The sequence below is a fragment of the Triturus cristatus genome, chromosome 7 (genome assembly GCF_964204655.1).
Source record: "Triturus cristatus chromosome 7, aTriCri1.1, whole genome shotgun sequence".
NCBI classification, from domain to species: Eukaryota; Metazoa; Chordata; class Amphibia; order Caudata; family Salamandridae; genus Triturus; species Triturus cristatus.
In genome coordinates this window covers 1,651,495,894-1,651,508,277 of record NC_140590.1, presented here as the reverse complement: position 1 = coordinate 1,651,508,277, position 12,384 = coordinate 1,651,495,894, and the positions used below count along the sequence as shown (strand labels likewise).

The following is a 12,384-nucleotide window of genomic DNA, read 5'->3' as shown; positions in this document are numbered from 1 at the left end:
ATGCAGTCACTGATGTAACAAAGAGTAGTTTGAAAATTGTCGATAGACTGGGCCGTGGAGTTAATATCGAAGACCAGCTGGATGTCATCCGCATAATTAAACGCGGTGACACAGCTGCCTCGTAAAGAGCGAATAAGGGGGGTAAGGTATAAATTAAAAAGAAGGGGGGATAAGGAGGAGCCCTGCGGGACGCCACAGGTTACCTCAACCTCGTCAGCAGAGAACTGAGAGAGCCGAACCGCCTGATGGCGGTTGCTCAAGAAGGAGCGGACCCAGGCCAAGGCAGAGCCCTGGATGCCGGCCTCCTAGACGCGGCCGACCAGACTCCTGTTTGCCTTCCTGTCGATACCACTCCTGTCTCACACTCAAGAATATTAGGACCAACTTGGATAACTTGGACTCAGAGGACCCCAATTGGGCACGGAGGGTATGATAATCAGAATTCCTGGGTTTGAGTATCTGTCCACTGATGTGGCTGTGTCCACGGGAGAACCTGCTATTGCTTTAGAAGGGCTGGGTTCCCAGCCTAGGCATTTGAAAAATCCATGTTCGTGCATGGAGATTGAGCGGCGACAGCGGAACATGTTTGATCTTACTCCAGAGGTGGTTGATATCCTCTTGGCAGCCAGGCATCCCTTAAGTAAAATTAATAAAGCCAGTTGTTAGGACAAATGTGTCGCCTGGTGCAGTACTTGGAGCACGAGAGTGCAGACTTTCTATACAGATTGTACCAAAAACCATCAGGTGAGTCATCAGCTCTTTGTGGAGTTCACTGGAGTGAACAAGCATCAGCATAGCCAATAGGTTGCACTTTTGGGACCTTATAAGTGTTCAGTTGTGCAGCACATTATCCGGGGTGCTGTGCCGCCAGGGATTGAAGAGCTATACAATTATTACACACTGGGTCATACAGTCTGATTCAGGGACTCATGCTTGCCTCAGGAAACAATTATGGACACATTGGAAGCCTTTTTAATGCACTGACAGAAAGGCAAGTGCATTGATGCAAGTCAACCACTCAATAGAATTCTGTGTGCGACTGAATCACAAGAGTATTGAAGAGTTAATGAAAGACTTTCCAATGAGGGAAACGTCACATCCCTCCTCCCCCAGGCCCCTATTTATCAGTCGCCCTTCTCAAGAGGTTTCCATTTAAAAGAATGCACGCACCATCCGTTTACCGACAGGCCACGCTCCCGCCCTGTGTCACAACCCCCTCGGTACGGGAGCACTAAACATGGCAACAACATCAAAATGCTCCCATTTGTCAGATACAGGACAAATAATAAATAAACAGGGGTGGCAATGGCTGGGAGTCGTAAACAATCCAAAGGAAAAGTGGAAAATAAACAACAATGAGAAAGATGGCTTAAAATACCGGACAATCTACAAACATTGCAAAGACCAAGAATTTTGGGAAGTAAGGAATCATATCAGCAGACCACATAACTAAAGGGCGGTCTATGTGATCCGTCCCACAGTGGCAGGACCAGTATTTGTAGTTTCACTGCACCCAGTACACACCAGACTGTTCTAGGTGAGTGTTCCCTATAAAATCTGATTTCCTGGCCTACTTTTCCCCTCACAAACAGGGAAGATAATTAACACTTTGGCAGTATCCACATTCCCACCGAGTGCAGGTGGTGTGAGATTAAACTAAAATGTGTGCGAGCCACTGAGAGCTTTGAGCCAGAGCTCAAATAATCCGAGCTTCGTTGTGGCTTTTGGATGTCACACGCTGTAAACTAAAGCGCCACAAATTAAAGAAAAACACATTATTAAAATTAACCTTTAATGTAAAGTGTAAGAGGGCAAGACATGATAATCTGGTAGCTGAATGAGGAATGTAAAAATCTGAAAACTTATTATTTTTTCCTGGCTTCCCTGCTAGAACAATTAGTTAAAAGTGCTTGTGCCTGAAGCGTGCAAACTTAGATTGGTGTGCGTGCAAATCCTGCATTGACAATCCCTGGTGAGTTGCACTGCTGAAACAATGCCAATAGAGGTACCAAAGGGTGAGGCGGACTGGCATCAATGGTCCTGTGACCTCAGTGACAGTCACTGTTGCTCTAGGATGTGCTGCTTCGTAGGATTGACCGGAAGACTGCAGGTCAACTGCAGTACGGATTTTAGTGGACAGGCATTCAAGGTTAACCCACAAATGCCACTGCTAGGGTCCACCTGTTGGTGCTATGAGACAGCAGCGCTCCTAAGGTGTAGTGGGGCCTTCTAAGGTCTAGCATAGGAATGCGCTCCCTCTGGGGAGTGGACTGGTCATGAAGGCTGAACCATAATTCCTCAGTTCCAAAATCAACAACTCTGGCCATAGTGCTACATCCTCTCCCCACTGAACACCATACTGACCCACCGAGAGAAACTTGCAGTACTTTTAGCTAAAACCCTATTGTGCCCCGCTATAAACAACTAGATGAGACCCTATTCAAATTACGCACTAGACAAAAGTAATATGCTGCCTGGAAAAAAAAAAAAAGCCTTCGAAAAAGTAAACACTTAAAATGAATGCAAGTTTAAGTAACGCGAGTGAAACGTAAGCAGGAACAACGTGGTGAACATTTTTTTACATTATTCAGAAATCAATGAGTATTTTTGCCTCAAGAGTTAACATGACAGCAGTACGATTTAAAAAGACCACATCCCTGAACAGAGCAGCGGTACACATTTTATAAACTAAAGTGAGAAAAACAGCTGACACAGATCACATTAAACAATTTCCACTCCACATGCCAACTAAGTATTGCAGTACCTCCAGGAATGGTGCGCTTCCCCATACGGGGAAAACAATATTGTTCAAACTAACATAACAAAAAAAAAAAATAGCGCTTCACTGGCAAACTCTGTAAAAGTGGCACTAATGTGTTTGGGTGTGAATAATAACCAATCTGGCCAGTTTGCGACCACTCGATCTTGCTTTATTTAATTATGTTAAACCTTTTTTCCTATCCGTCGCTAGGCTGCACTTTGGAATTCAAAACTGTCATATAAAGACAACATTTCCAACAAGTGGGTGGTTTTCACAGTGGTCGAAGTGGGGAAAAAAAAGTAGGGGAACTGTGGGCGGAGAATCAGAGGGCGGGAATAACCTGTGGAATGGGTCAGTGGGTGGAGTCAGAGGTGTGGCCAGAAAGAGCCAAACATCCCAATTTTTCGTATTTGTTTGGCATTTCACTGGCCAATTACAACTTATTGCATTATTTAATTCAACCAATGGATACACTGGTTTATTAAAGATTTAATGAGCTATTGACATTAAAATATATTCAAAAAGTGGGATATGTTTCCAATCACAGAATGCCCTAAATATGTAACAAAGTGGAATCACAACCCAGTTGTGTCCGAGCCATGCAGTTTCTATCATCATCATCACTTCTCCCTTTTTCCATAAGAGCAATTCAAACATGAACGGCAATATATCCTAGTTTTTAAATATTTTCAACATAATTATGGCTTTGCCATATTTGCCACATAATACATCCTCTGCTGCATAATCTGATGATTTTAACTAATAAATTGTTTGTAGCTTAAACGGATCAAAAGTAACTAAACAATTTGACTTATGTCGCTGAAAAGTGGTTGGCCCTTTCAAAAGGTTGACTGGTCACCTTTCTCACTGCTGCATTTGTATGTTACACTGGAACTAATGAGACAAAATATGTGCAGAGACTGTTAGTACATATAAAAATAATAAAGTATCAGAAAATATACTGTATTACGCTGCAGCCTTAATTTAGTCAAGACTGCGGCATCATTTTATTCTCCATTGCCGCATAATGTTGTTGGCCCCAAAGCAGGCAGCCCATATTAAAAGTGCTTGTGCATGAAGCAGAGACCGTGAAGTTTGTGAACTTAGTTTGCTGTGCTTGCAAATCCTGCACTGCCGATCCATGGTGAGTGGCAGCTACTACTGCTGAAACAAGGCCTATGGAGATACCAATGGGTGAGGGGGACTGGCTTCAAGGGTCCTGTGACAGAGTCACTGTCACTCTGGGGTGCGCTGCTTTGTAGGCCTGCCCGCAAGACTGGAGGTGAACTTCAGCACGGATTGTGATGGACAGGCTTTCGAGGTTAACCCACACTTGCTATCGCTAGGGTCCACCTGCTGGTGCGAAGACAACAGGACTTGTACAGTCTGACGGGGGCTTCTGTGGTCTAGCATGGGAATGTGCTCCCTAAGTAGAGTGATCTGGTGGGCTGGTTGTGAAGGCTGAACCTGGTTCCCCAGTTCTAAATTTGATACCTCTAGCCATAGCGCCACATCCTCTCCCCCACTGAGCAACATACTGCCCCACTGAGAGAAACTCGCACTGCACTGACCCGCTATAAACACCTGGATGAGACTCAATTCAAATTATGCACTAGACAAGAGTAATATGCTGCCTGAAAAAAGTAATAACATCTTACAAAAAGCAATTACTCATACGGAATGCAAGATTAAGTAAAGCATGATAAATGTAAGCAGGAACAACGTGGTCTTAACAGGGCGCAACGAGTAGAAATGCTTTATTTCTCCTCGATTTTGCTGTTTTTTAATGTGTGCTGCATTGTGCAGCTCACATAAAAACAGCATAAGACCATGAATGATTGTTTATGTACAGGAAGGTGTCCCTTCCTGCACATAATCAATAATGTAAAAATTGACGCGTTGCAACTTCTATATGTGCTGCACATAGCAGCACACATAGAAGTTATAAATCACCATTTAAGAATGTTTATGTGCAGGAAGGGGCACCTTCCTGAACATGAACAATCATTCCCTCCAGCACAGGCGCCCTTGCACTATGGTGCAAGAGTGACTGTTGGCGCTAGGCAGCTGAAATTAGCGACAAACGCAGGGGGAAACTCAGGACTGCACCATATTGTTGTAAATAGGGTGCAGCCCTGCGTTTCAAAAGTGGCGTAGCGCGGCGTTAGCCAAGACGGCTAACGCCTCTGCTCTGTCACTTCTTTGTAAATAGGCCCCGTTGTTCAAAAAAAGATGAGAAAATGAAAGAAGCGTTTTACTGGCAAACTCTGTAAAGTAGCCCCAATATGTTTGGGTGTGGATACAACCAATCTGGCCACTTTGCGACCACTCTGGCTTGCTTTATTTAGTTATTTTTCGTATTTCTGACCTTTTTTTCTCTCTGCCCGAGGCTGCACTTTACAATAGTAAAATGTCAGAAAAAGACATTTACAGTAAAAGAGTTTCTTTCTTTTTTGGATCCATTTCATAGGGGAACAATTAAAGGAAAGATAGGGTAAGAGCTTGAAGTTACGGTTTTCAGCAACTGAGAAGGAGCGAGACAGACAGAAAGAGGGGGAAGAGGAAGAAAGAGAGAGAGATGGGGGCAGCTGCCAGCAGCAGAGCGGAAGCTGACACTGTACTCGTCTTCTCGTAAGAAGGAAAAGTCTTTTCTGCCCACCCGCCCGTCCCGAACGGCCACAAAGGGGCGAACCTTATCTATATATAGGCGTGAAAAGGAAGAGACAGACCTTTTTCTTCCTCGAACGGCCACCACGCACCAACATCCACAATCACTGGTAACGGTTAGGTAACCACAATAGGTAACGTTGCCACCGGAGCTTTGAATACATGACAAAGACGCATGCGCAGGGCAATGCTTCCGCGCATGCGCGTTGACTTGTGCGCTGGGGAGCAGATCCTGATAGCCTGATATACAGCCTGAATGTTTTGTTGATGCATGCGCGTGCGCGAAGAAATACGCATGCGCTCATGCTTAGGGGGAGCACATTGCCGAGGGGAGCAATCCATTATGGAACACCGCGTCTCTTCCTTTTGTGGTGACTGTCTTGTTAAATGATGCAGCGGGAAGCCCGCCCGCCTGCTGAGTGACAATGGCATTAACCTATGACCTCTCCGTAAATCACGTGACACAAAGGCGCCAGGTGACGGAGCAGCTCCCATCTCATTTCGAGGCAGTAATATAGTTTCTTTTGTGACCATTCGCCTTGCAGGGCCGCTTCTGCAGCACAGATAGGAAAGGGTGGGGGTTTCCATCAAGCACCATATTTATGTTAAAGAAATCGTGGGTTTCAATGGGATGGGGGGGGGGTCTGTCTGCATGTGGCCTGCAAGTGGCAGGTTTCATTGGTGGCGATGGCCTACTCAGCCTTCCATTCCTTAAAGATTAATAAAAATGAGTCCTATTGAGCAGTGCTTAATTTGTAGAATATTGAGTGCCAGGGCTCTGACCAGAAGGCCACTGCAGCTTGCACCACCCATCGCCCCTGTCGTCACTGCCAAAACAACTACAAACCCTCTCTCTCCCATGTAAATGCGACAGTAAAGATTATTCCGGGTCCCCAAAGCTAAAGGAATGGCTGGGGGAGGCAGGTATTAGTAATTTTTTAATGTATATTGTTTCCCTAAACAGCTGTTATACTGCTCCTCTCTAAATTACATGCGCAGCGCCACCTTGTGGCAGACTGCCCTAAGTGTGGTGTTGACAATTAGGTGCCGAGCACCGGAAACCAATTAAGTGCCGGTGCTCAGCACCGGAAAGCTCCGGCTCAAATTAAGCACTGCTATTGAGTTGGAAAATAATAACTCCTTTTATTTAAAGCACAGAACGAAGGTTCATTCAGTTATTTGTAATAGAAAAAGAGTCATTACTGTGTTTATTATTGTTATTAGTATTAGTAGTATTGCTATTATTATAATTATTCATAACTATAATAATAATAATGATTATTGTAATAATAAAGTATCAAATCAGATTAGTAAATACTATGATAAATGAAGAAAATATATTTGTTGTTATTGTTAATTGATTCATATTTTTTAATGCCGTTTTTGTTTTTACTTCTATAATAATAATAATAATAATAATAAGAAGAATGTAAACAAACAAGGTGCTCTCCCCATTTTATCAAGACCCATGAAGAAATGTACAAATGTATTGTTACTATCAAACGTTTTAGCATAGTAGTATAATATTTATTTTGTATTTTAATTTACCTACCATTGTTCCTACTATGACAGTAATCATTATGATTTTTGGCCTGGCTCTGGTGGGAACCCTGCCTCATCTCTGAGCTCTGCCCCAGGCTCTGCACAGCTCCCGCCTCCAATGGAGTGGGCTCCAGGCCCTTTGAGTGATTTCTCGGTGCGGTTTGAGGTGGCGCGTCATCTATGTTGTGACTGCGGTGGGCTCCGACTGTCACTCGCGCCGACAGCTGACAGCATTCTGTGTACATCTTGCGGAATCCCGCCTTCACACCAAGGGACCAGGATGTTGCTTACTGGCAATGTACTTCGTCATGGTCGTTCACACCGGGGCATCCTTGAATCAGCTCTACGGGGAGACGGGTTCTCAGGAACAGCCGCGTCAGTGTGAGTAGCAATGAGGGGAAACAACAGTAGGCATGAGGAAAGGCATCATCGAGTGGCAGAAAAATGGATGTCAAAAACCCACCCGAATAGGCGTCAATCAGTGGGCTCAGTAATGGCATCAACGAGGGCATTAGTAAGGACGGCAACGAGAGGCATCAACAAACAGCTTCCAAAAGTCCCACCCTTATTGACTTCAATAAACCACATCAACAAGGGGCACCAGTAAGGACGTCAATGAGAGGCATCAACCAACGGCATCCAAAAGTCCCACCATTAATGACTTCAATAAACCACATCAACAAGGGGCACCAGTAAGGACGTCAATGAGAGGCATCAACCAACGGCATCCAAAAGTCCCACCATTAATGACTTCAATAAACCAGCATCAACAAGGGGCACCAGTAAGGACATCGCCAAGAGGCATCCAAAAAGTTCAACAGCAAAGGCATGAAGAAGGGAAGCAAGGAACATTGAAAGGCGGCATTGATAAGGGCCAGCAATAAGGGCATCAACAAGAGGCCTCAAGAAAGGTGGCAACAGAGAGATGACCAAGGGAAGTAAGCAAGGAACATCAAAGCAGCATCAAAACACAGCATTCATCAGGTGTAACAATGGGCAACAACATGGTGCAAAGCAAGGCCTTTCAACAAAGGGCAAGAACAATGGGTATGAGCAAGGGTCGGAATTAAGGGATAGCAACAAGGTGCATCATCAGCTTATGTCAGCGAAAAGCGGCACTGACAAGCACAACCCTGATTGAAATCACTAGAATTCTCAGCAGGGTCATGAATAAAATGGGTGCAAGCGGCATCATAAAATGCCATCACTACGGGCATTAACAAGCAATATCAAAAAGTGCCATAAATAATCAAGCAATAATGGAGGTGAAAAAACAACAGACAGCAGCGGGGCTAGTGATCAGTGTGAAACGGTGTTGCCAGTGGGGGCCACTGGCACTCATTTTTGAGCACCAACGCTTACTTTTCCTCTTCAGACTTTGGTCCAGAGCAAGAGAGAGAAAAACACAAAAGGAAGAAAGAAGGAGGAAGAGAAAGGCAGATAAACAGTAATAAAGGGAGAAAGCAGTTATGAGGAAAAAAAACCTACAAGAGTGAGGTAAAGAGGCAGGAAGAGTAGGGCGGTGGAAGAAAGAGGCATGAAGCGGAATCAAGACTACACAACCTTTGCGTTTGGCATTCCTGACATTCATCTGCGCTGGTTTCTGAGAATAACCTTGGGTACCTGCAGTAGTTTTACAAATTAAGCACTGAGTATGTCAAAAAACAAGGGGCAAAAGCAAGGCCTATCAGGTAGTGATATGACCAACAGGCATAAGCAAGGGTAAACAAAAGGTGTAATACAAGCAACATCAGCAAGGGGCACTTTCAGGTGCAACAACAAGAGGAGCTCACTAGACGCATCAGTACTGTCATGAACAAAGGGTAGCAACAAGGAGCGTCAACAAAGTTCATCGGTAAGAGCATCAAAAAGAGACACCAGCAGAGGCATCCACGTGGGGCTTCAAGGCGCAACAGGAGTAAAAAATAAATGGCATCAGAGAGGAGCAAGAACCAACATGAAGAATGGGAGCAACCATGGGTCAGCAATCAAACATGTGTGGGCTCCATATGCACACATGTGGATGACATTCCCAAATTTACTTCACTGAAGGTCTTTGTGGGCACATATTTTGTCTGCTGGTGTAAATGTTATCTGTTCTGGCCAACCCTGGTTTTCTCCATATAAAATGTTTGTGACTCAATCCCTGAGATATTGATCATAGTCTCCTGGGCGTCACCCTGTATAATTTCAAAGACCCTTGCAAACCTCTTGTATTATGGTGAATTTCTGCAAATAGGTCCTGCATATATGCTAATGTCAAAGGTCACCACAGTCTTCATTTTTAAAAAATCGAACATTGTAACTTACTTTGGGTAGATAATGCAATCAATTCCACAAAAGAGAAAGTATACAAATTCAAAAACCAAGCATCTGCACTGATTCTTTGATTAGACAAGCATTAGTAATGCCAATAGGTCTGGATTTAAAGGAATATTGTATGCTAATGTGAAACTCAAAAGTAAATAGCAAAGGAATAGATACGTATTTGTGTGGAAGCAAAGAAATGTAGAATAATATTGATGAAGATTAAAAGGTCAGGTGATGGTTGCACTGTCAAGCCAGACCTAAAAAAACATTTTGGTTAATGACTGCCAAACTCCCATTTTTACTTCTGCCGTGGAAAATATCATACATTATTTAGTTATCTAAAACACTTTAATAGCATTACAATGGCATGTGTGTGCCCATGAAAGTTTTACCTCAGGCCGCTGGATAAATAAAATGAGCACAGCTACATAGAGGTCAAGAACTTTTTTGTGGAAGCACACAATGTCTCTCAAATAAAAACATGTGCTCCTGCCTCCCAACATGTGGGCGGAGCCAAAGACCCTCTCTGGTGATGTTCACAAAATTGTCTAGCGACAGCTGTGTTGCCAAGCCAGATGATATAAAAGGGGCCCAATCTTATTAAACAACTCTCCGCACTGAACTAGACATTAAAAAATAGACAGGCCCAGAGTAAAACAATGCACCAAATTCAAGACATTAAAACCAGTGTATAGAAGTTTCTCTGAGTCCCAAAGTGCATTTTAAACACAATATTATGGCAACCACTACTGAAAACCAACAGCAAAGCAAAATAAAATATTGCAAAAAGGACACAATTAACGGGAAAGCATTTTCTATAAGGGAGATGACTAGTGTCCAGTTAACATGTCTGAAGCACAAGTGCACAAATCCCAGTGCATAAAATCCCTTAAAAAGTGATTCTTGGTGAAGACGCTCTGAAACGGAGTCAACAAAACATGCAACAACCAAGCTTTGGTATCTTCCCCCTTATCACCCAGCTTTTCGCATTGAGGATAACATGGATATGAAAATTAAGAGACAGATGGCCTGATTCACAAAACTATGGCTAACAATTTGCAAAGGGTAAATGTTCAATGCTCGATTGGTGCCTGCAGATGGGAGGGGAAAATAAAGAAAATGGATGGCGGTGGTGTAACTCAACATGTTGCGATGCCACAGCAGATTGTGACGAGTGGCCTGAGTCTCCCATATCTCACAGATATTCATTGTCCATGAGCTGAATGGGGGTCCCTTAAAGGGTTGCGGGGACCAATGAAGGCTTGGGCCACACCTGCATCGTGGGGGCCTGCGTTACCTCCCTTATGAATGCTCAGCGAGCAATTTCAGCCCGCTATTACATGCATAACAAATCTGCAGGTGATCGTCCGCTTCTGTTCAGCATTGGCTTGTGCGAGCCATGTGGGGATGGTGACGGTGTCTGCTGATGTCAGAAGGCACGGCATCCACCGCCCGCCATGAATTGCACAGACCGGTGCTGTCCTGATAGGCTCGTACATGCCATTTCAGTTATTCGCATTTCCATTCCTCATGGTGAGAATGTGAATCTGCACGCCAGCGCTCAAGAATTTTATGAACAATGAAGTAAGGGGTGTGCAATGCATGCTGGGTACTTTTCTGCCTCTGTCTGCAATGTCCCCAGCAGTAGCTCTGTACATATTCAAATCTGCGGTGTGGAATAGCCATAGGAGGGAACCTGTCGAGGGAGGAGGGAGACAAAGCAAGGACCACACACAGAAAACCCAAGTGAAACATTTGATGGTTTGGAAATATATTTTGTGGTATATTTTAATACATGAATAACAATATACTACATGGAAGCCTGAAGCCCTGTATAAAGCTCTGTTTAGTTTTCTTATTACAGGTGATGTGTGATGTCTCCAGTTGCCTGTAATAAAGAAATGACATAGCTGCTCAAGTGTAATAATTTATTACAGTTGGATTTTGAAATCACAATGCCTGCACACAACGGGCCTCACAAACCCCGCAACACATCCTGCAATACCTTTGTTGAAACAGAATGGAAAGATGTACGTGCACAAGCCCGTTTTTGAACAACCATTCCATATTGTGCACAAGCGAGTTCTACTTGAGAATTTGCACACACTAAGGTGCCGATTCCGATCCGGGTCGGAAAGCACTCTGACCGAGCCGGATCCGGAGTGTTTCCCGACCGAGCCGGAGTCCTGCAGTCCGACCGAGCGAGTATGATGAGGCTGTATGCTGCCAGACTCGGTTTGGTCGGACTCCCATAGCAGTCAATGGGAGCCGGTCGTACAACGCATACATGGGCTCCCATTGACTGAAAGGGTACGTCTTGCGCAAGGGCGCCCCTACAGTGGGTACACATCGGTGCCATCCGCACCATTCATGCCTGTGTTGGGGGGACCCTTGGGTCTCCCCATGTGTCCGAGTCGCAGGGCTGCGGGTGACAGGGGGTCCGGCGCGGACCCCCAAAGGCAACCACCTGGACGTTTTGCGAGACAGACACTCTGGCTCGCACAGGCTGTCCGATGCATGCATCGTACTGGCTCGGTCGTAAATCGCATCCATTGCATGCCACGGTTAGCTACCGACCGAGACGTACGGAGCGGTTCGGACCCAGAAACAACTCGGTCGGTGAATTTCATGTAGCTCGCATTGTACTTGCCCGCTCGTACAGCTGTACGAGTCGGGTGGAAAACACGCGTACGGCTCGTAGTTTCTCCCGCCGGATCTCGTTCGGTGACCTTCCAACCCGGATCGGAATCGGCCCCTGAATGTACTGCGCTAGTCTAGATCAGTCATAAATTGTTGGCAAATTGGGCTTATATTTGAAGCATGAAGGATCAGTTAGTCTAATCCTCACTGCTTACCTCTGGTGTTGACTGCAAGTCACAAGTTTGAATCCAGGCAAGAATAACTCAGCCATTCATTGTTTCAAGTTCATACAATTCTGTGTTGTTACCTTAGGTAATAGTAACACTTGTTACTTGCAGAGCTTTGAAAAGGCAAGAGCTGTGGTAAGAAGCAAAAATACCAAACCGTTATTATTGTGCAGCGATTTTTTTAAATACTGGATTCAATAAACACAACATTTAGGGCAGTCTAATAAGAAGAAAAAC

General features: G+C 44.6%; 1 long non-coding RNA gene across 1 annotated transcript in view; it reads right to left on the bottom strand.

Moving 5' to 3' along the window:
* The window catches only part of LOC146812632 (uncharacterized), a 51,971-nt gene extending 46,398 nt beyond the window's left edge, over window positions 1–5,573 (bottom strand). The window contains exon 1 of the long non-coding RNA XR_014966879.1: window positions 5,491–5,573. This is a non-coding gene — a long non-coding RNA (uncharacterized LOC146812632). The remainder of the gene's footprint in view (window positions 1–5,490) is intronic.
* Window positions 5,574–12,384: the final 6,811 nt, after the last annotated feature.